The sequence below is a fragment of the Nyctereutes procyonoides genome, unplaced genomic scaffold, assembly GCF_905146905.1.
Source record: "Nyctereutes procyonoides isolate TBG_1078 unplaced genomic scaffold, NYPRO_anot_genome, whole genome shotgun sequence".
Lineage (NCBI taxonomy): Eukaryota > Metazoa > Chordata > Mammalia > Carnivora > Canidae > Nyctereutes > Nyctereutes procyonoides.
Genome location: NW_026575049.1, coordinates 36,344,643 through 36,351,421, shown reverse-complemented (window position 1 = coordinate 36,351,421; position 6,779 = coordinate 36,344,643). Strand labels below are relative to the sequence as shown.

Below are 6,779 nucleotides of genomic sequence, written 5' to 3'. Positions count from 1 at the left end.
GCTGTCCAGGATCCAAGAATAGTCAGAATATCCTTCCTTGCATAAATCCAAGGGAAAGGCCAAGGGGCAATGGCATATACCCGTCAGGTCCGGTGGTCTTTCCCTGGCTGCATCTGGGTCAAATTTTCCTATAAGAGAAACTGCTACTTTGAACAAAATTGTCCTTTACAGTAGCCCCTAATCAGAGGTTAGGATAGTTCCTTCAGAGTTCCAAAATTTTGGACTTCTAGAAACTACTTGTTTCTCTTCCAGTACTCTGCCATTGATTCTTGCATCAAATTCTGGAATGATGGCTCTTCAGAGCTTTTCTCTGTAACTCTGTGATCAGTATCATCAGTATCACTGTCGGCTTTGTCATCCTCTTCATCCAAAGTTCCCCAAGTCAGGATCAAGTCAGAAGGGTTGAGAGCAGGAGAGAAGCTGTCTGTGGCTTCTCTTTAAGTTTGTTATAAACTACAAACTCATGTTGAGTATTGGACATTGTCCAGTATGTGTCCAAGGCTACAGAGCCCATATCTTTTCGAAGGTGTTCCAGTTGTTCTTTCTGCTCCTGGCTCTGTGTACTGGCCAGTGACTTCTCTAGACATTCATAATCAGGACGATATGCCCTTTCATATTCTTCTGCAGCACTGGTGACTTGCACGAAGGGTTCATCTAACTCTGTGCCCAGAAAGCACTCACCTCCCTAAGTGAGCTGTAAAACTCATTCAACACCAGGCCCATTGAACAAGTCAGGTTACTGACATATGGAGTCTTTTGATTCAAGACATCTTAGAAAGCCTCAAAATCTTGCATCCATTCCACTGCAAACTGTGATCAATGCTGTCACTTATATTCATAACCACAATGAAAGGCATCTTGGTATTGTACAAGATGCTGCAAGCATAGAGTATATTGGACATGAAGGTCACTGAGCTGGTACTTCTTGATGTGTCCATTGCACATATAACAACTTTTGGAAATGAGGATGCCAGGGACTCAGTGATGATTGTCCCAGAAGCTGACCATGTGAACACCTCAATCTGTCCAAGTAGGTCAATCAAGACATATTTAAACATATTCTGGGCCTTCTCAATAAATTTCATCACCTGATCAAATCTGGTAGCAAAGAGATTGATTAAGGTCCCTATACCACCACTGGGCACAAGTCCATATTGTTTCATGACTTCTTTATACTTCATGGTGTCACAAATATCGATAGTGGCAGGAAAGGGTACTTCCTGTACAGCGGGGTCCAGATTAACCATGTAAGGCTGAGAGCCTTGGCTATGCAGGTGTCCAGTAAGCCTCTACTACTCCCGTGCCTTGTACAACACCTGTGCAAAGGTGGTTCTGCAGATCCCACTGGTCCTAACACAGCAGACACACTAGGGCCAAGGATGCCCAGGCCTGTGACTCAGCTGCCTCTGTGGGTGCCGCCATCTTTCTCCTGGTTCTCTCCACTCCATCATAGAGATGTGCCTGGAGAGCTTTTGTTTGTGTTTTGATCAACTTTTCTAAACCTTATGCTCATTATTTCTCAAAGTGTTGTTGCTGACTAAACAGAGTATGCTTTCCTTTGGGGCCCTCTTTTGAGAACTGGCAATCCCTTCTTGGCTGTTTTACTCAGTGGATTTCCAGGTCATGCTCCTTTGAGAAGCCCTTCCGTTTCTCCTTCAGTCTTTACTTTCATTAACTTCCCCCAGAGAAGGGATCTGTTCATGAAGGCTGGGCTGCTTGACGTCAAAATATTTATTACTCAGTGTATATCTGTAGCACTCAGTGATGTATTATTCCAGTTGTTTTGTATGAGTGTAGGTGTGATGTTACTCTTTGCACAGTTGGGTGGTGATAGAAGTCTAGTGGAATAAAGATTGAGGACAATTACAAGTCCCACCATAGGCTGTCTTTCAATGAAAGGGATTCCTTTCAACTGCTTAGAAAACGTATAAACATGGAAAACAATGAATAAGCCAACTTTATGGCCATACTGATATCCAATGGTACATGGGATTCTAGAAAGAATTACCTGTTTGTAAGAGCACTGCTTGTTAGTTACCACTGAGTTTCAGTGTCTTGTTTGTACACAAAAGTGGGACTTTACTTCTTTCTTTCTTTCTTTCTTTCTTTCTTTCTTTCTTTCTTTCTTTCTTTCTTCTTTCTTTCTTTCTTCTTTCTTTTTCTTTCTCTCTCTCTCTCTCTCTTAAGAGGTGGAAAGAGAATGCACATGTGCATGAATGGGAGTGGGAGAGGCAGAGGGAGAGGGAGAGAGAGAATCTTAAGCAGGCTCCGTGTCCAGTGCAGAGCTGTGTGGGCCTCAGTCTCATGACCCAAAGATCATGGCCAGAGATGAAATCAAAAGTTGGAGGCTTAACCAACTGAGCTACCCAAGTGCCCCGCTACTTCTCTTATAACCAAAGTAGAAGCCAGGATTTAGACCCACTTTGAGAAATTTAACACAGTTTGTATTTATTTCAGTGCAGTTTCAATTCCCAAAGGATCAAATATAATTTTTCATAAAGTTTGGATCTGATATAGTCTATAGAACAATGTATCAATATACTTCCCTGCACTGAGCATAATTAGAACATCTCTGTATATGGTGGTTTAACATGATCTTCTTATAAACTACAAACTCATGTTGAGTATTGGACATTGTCCAGTATTTAATTCACATAATTCATTCTGAGTTTTTGACTGAGATCATTCTCTCTGGCCTTGCCTATTTCTCCTGGGACCCATAAAATATGCAACTAATTTAATTTCATGACTGTACTATTTCTGCTTCCTTTCCTGGAAAAGGGGAAATCATTCAGATGAGCTTTCAAATTGCCTTATAGATAATGACTGAAATCTTTTAAAGGAGCTCTTTTGTTCTAAAACTGCTCTAATACAGTAGTCTCTAGTCATATGTGGATTTTTGAAAGATTGAAATGTGCAAATGTGACTATTTCAAATTCAGATGTGCTGTACATATAGAATACATCCCAGATTTCAAAGACATGTGAAAAAATACAATAACACATTTCATTAAATTTTTTATAATTATCACACACTGAAATTTAAAAATTGTGAAGATAATGGCATAAGTAAAATGTATTGTTGGTAAAATACATTCTTAAAATTAATTTCACCTATTTTTATTTACTTTCTATAATGTGGCTACTAGAACATTTTTAAATTACTTGTAAGGATCATATATCTGTGGCTTATATTACATTTCTATTACACAGTGAATTTCTAAAAAGACATTCTGGGACACCTGGGTGGCTCAGTAGTTGAGCGGCTGCCTTCAGCTCAGGTTGTGATCCAGGGGTCCTGGAATCTAGTCTCACACTGGGCTCCCCACAGGATGTCTGCTCCTCCCTCTGCCTGTGTCCCTGCCTCTCTCTGTATCTCTCATGAATGAATAATAAAAAAATCCTTTAAAAAATTAAAAAAAATAAAGAGACATTCTGTTAAGTCCTAAAATTAACTCCAAATGCCTTCAGAAATAAAGTGCCAAGTAAGGGGTTTCCTTGAACTTCAATCCCTAAAAGCCAGCAAGCAAAAGAAATACACCTTCTCTCTTCAAAAATATTCATTCTCCATCTCCAATTACATATTACTTGGGGGCTATGAAGCTCCTCTTTTAAAAAGTGAATTGAAGAAGATTAGGCCAGGGTCATTCCCATCTTAGCATCAAATATATAATCAGATAATTAGCTTCTTGCTTTTCCCCTAAAACCTAGGAAAGATAAATGAGTCTTTAGAGAATCACAGACCTTTTTGTAATATCATTCATGAATTACAAACTAAATTAAAATCTCTTCTTCTCTTAAAGAGTATAACATGTGTGAAAGTTCTGTTAGCCCTTAGAATAGCTAAAAATCCATAAACCTTGAAATAAATGCAAGGCATAAATTCATTGCATTTTACAAAACAAAATTTAAAACTGACTTTAAAAACTGTACAAAATAATGAAAGTCAGGTTTCTTGCCATCAGAAAGAGAAAGAAAGTACAAATGAGGAAAAGGAGAAGGCTAAGAGGAACCTCATGGTACTAGGCTAGAATCAGAAATGTCAGTATAAATCATGTTTATTTGTTTGTTTTACTACACATACACACACACAGCTAGAAATATAGATAAGTATATATATATGAATTGGTATAACATACATATTTTTTTTTAACTTTGTTGGCTAAGAGAGCCTAGTGCCCAGCTCTTGGTTTTCAAATTTAAAATGTTATTCTCCAATAGAAATAACCAGGGCTCTGGTTTCTCCATTGGTGAAATTGTTGATGCCAGGACTGGGTAGGGAAAATACAAACAGCCTAGAGCATCTTGTAGTGCCAACAAGTAAGGAAGTGCTAAAAAAAAACACAAAAGGATGGGGGCATATCAAAGGAACGCAGGGGCCAACCTGGCAGAGCTCCCAGTTGCCAAATCTGGAACAATTTCAGCAACTAAATAAACAACAATAGTATTAGATTGTAATCCACAGAATAAAATAGATACCCATGAGTTCCATGGGTGAACTTCAAAATGGAGGAGAAGGGATGACTCTTCCATACAGAAGAATTCCAATTAACACATTTGTTAGGAGTGGGGGAGATAAGAATCACTGCTAGAATACCAAAACTAGTAATTGCAACAGGCAAAATCAAAGATGAATATGAACATTAGTGGACTAAAGTTTAAGGAACAGGATATTGCATGACCGAAAGTGTCTCCCTCATGAATATTTGTTGGCTGCAAGGAATAATTGTGACATTACATTGGAGAAACCACCATAGCCAGGGAGCCAAGGCTGGTATTACCAGTCATGGCACCTATCGCTGCTGGATACCCCATAGGATGCTCTGGGGAAGGCACTGCACCTCCGTGATATCCTTCCACAAAATCCATGGACACTAACCATGAGAACCCAACCTGAGAGACATTTCACAAAATAAGAGTGCCAAGGATCATGAACTGAATCCTGAAATCGGATACTGAGAGAAAGGCTAGTGAAATCTGAGGTCAGAGCTGATAAATCTTTTAGAATATGTCCTGGTTGCAGGGGTGCTTGGGTGGCATAGTCAGTTAAGCATGGACTTTTGGTTTTGGCTGGAGTAGGGTCATGATCTCAGGGTTTTGAGATGCGGCCCTGCTCCACCTTTTGTGCGGAGTCGGCTTGAAATTCTTTCTCCCTATCTGCCCCTCTCCCTCATGCTCTCTCGCTCTAAAATAAATAAATAAATCTTTGAGGTGCCTGAGTGGTTCAGCCGGTTGAACATCTGACTCTCTCTTTTTTTTTAAGTTTGTATTTATTTATTCATGAGAGACACACACGGAGAGAGGGAGACACACAGGCAGAAGGAGAAGCAGGCTCCCTACAGGGAGCCCAATGTGGGACTCAATCCCAGGACCCTAGGATGAGCCGTAGGCAGATGCTCAACTGCTGAGCCATCCATGTGCCCAAGCAACTGACTTGATTTTGGCTCAGGTCCTGGTCTCAGGGTGGTGGGATAAAGAAGCCCTGCATCAGGTTCTACCCTCAGGTGGAGTCAGCTTGTCCCTCTACCTCTGCTCCTCCCCCAGCTCACATTCTCTCTCTGTCTCAAATAAATGAATAAATAAAATCTTTCAAAATAAACAAACAATAAATCTTTAAAGAGAAAAAAGAATATGTCCTGGTTGCAAAAAGATGAATATAACCTTCCAGTGAAGGGTTACATTTGTACTGTGATCTAAGCACCTCTAATAGTGGTGTCTGAAAAAAACAGTATTAAATGTGAAGAATCCTTGCCAAATCCTGTTTGATATAAGTACATTCAAACCTTTAGATTAAAAATCCAGTTTACTGGAAATAAAAGTGAGAACAGTTAAAGAAAGGACACCATCAAGAAATAATCAGATAAACACAGAAATTAAGAAAATTGGCCTTAGACAACTGGCAAGTACTGTACTTTTTTTTTAAGATTTATTTATTTATTCATGAGAGACACAGAGAGAGGCAGAGACACAGGCAGAGGGAGAAGCAGGCTCCCTGTGGGAAGCCCAATGTGGGACTTGATCCCAGACCCGGGGATCACGCCCTGAGCCAAAGGCAGACACTCAACCGCTAAACTACCCACGCATCCCTGCACTTGGTTTTAAAAACGTCTAGAAACAAAACAATGAAATGCAATGCATGCTCCTTGTTAGATCCTAATTTAAACAAACCAGCACAAAAAGGCATTCTGGAGAGATACCCGGTGGCTCAGTGGTTGAGCTTTTATGAGACGTGAGAATTGTATTGTGATTATGTGATAAAGTAATTTTCTTCTTTAAAAAGGTTCATTCTGAAGTATTTAGGGGTGAAGAGTTTAAAGTAAACTACTTTTAAAAATAAACAAACCAGCAAGAGTTGGGTAGACACTCCTAGGATGTTCTCGACATTCTCTTCCTCCATTCCCATCAAGATCACTTGCTGAATTACTAAAACAGATTTCTACCTTCTCTCCTTGACCTTAGATTTCCTTCTGTCAAACCACATACATATAAATACTTTCATAAATATTGCCTTTGAGGTTTTATTTTAAATCACCCATATCTACATTATACATTTATATCTGTACTTTTTTTTTTTTCATAGAAAATCTAGCAATTCTTGGGATGCTTGGGTGGCTCAGTGGTTGAGTGTCTACCTTTGGCTCAGGGCGTGATCCTGGGGTCCTGGGATCAAGTCTCACATCAGGCTCCCTGCATGGAGCCTGCTTCTCCCTCTGCCTGTGTCTCTGCCTCTCTCTGTGTTTCTTGTGAATACACAAAATCTTTAAAAAAAGAAAAAAAGAA

The 6,779-nt window shown here is 39.7% G+C and overlaps 1 pseudogene; it reads right to left on the bottom strand.

Moving 5' to 3' along the window:
- Positions 1-233: 233 nt before the first annotated feature.
- Positions 234-1,283, bottom strand: LOC129512111 (GPN-loop GTPase 1-like; annotated as a pseudogene).
- Positions 1,284-6,779: the final 5,496 nt, after the last annotated feature.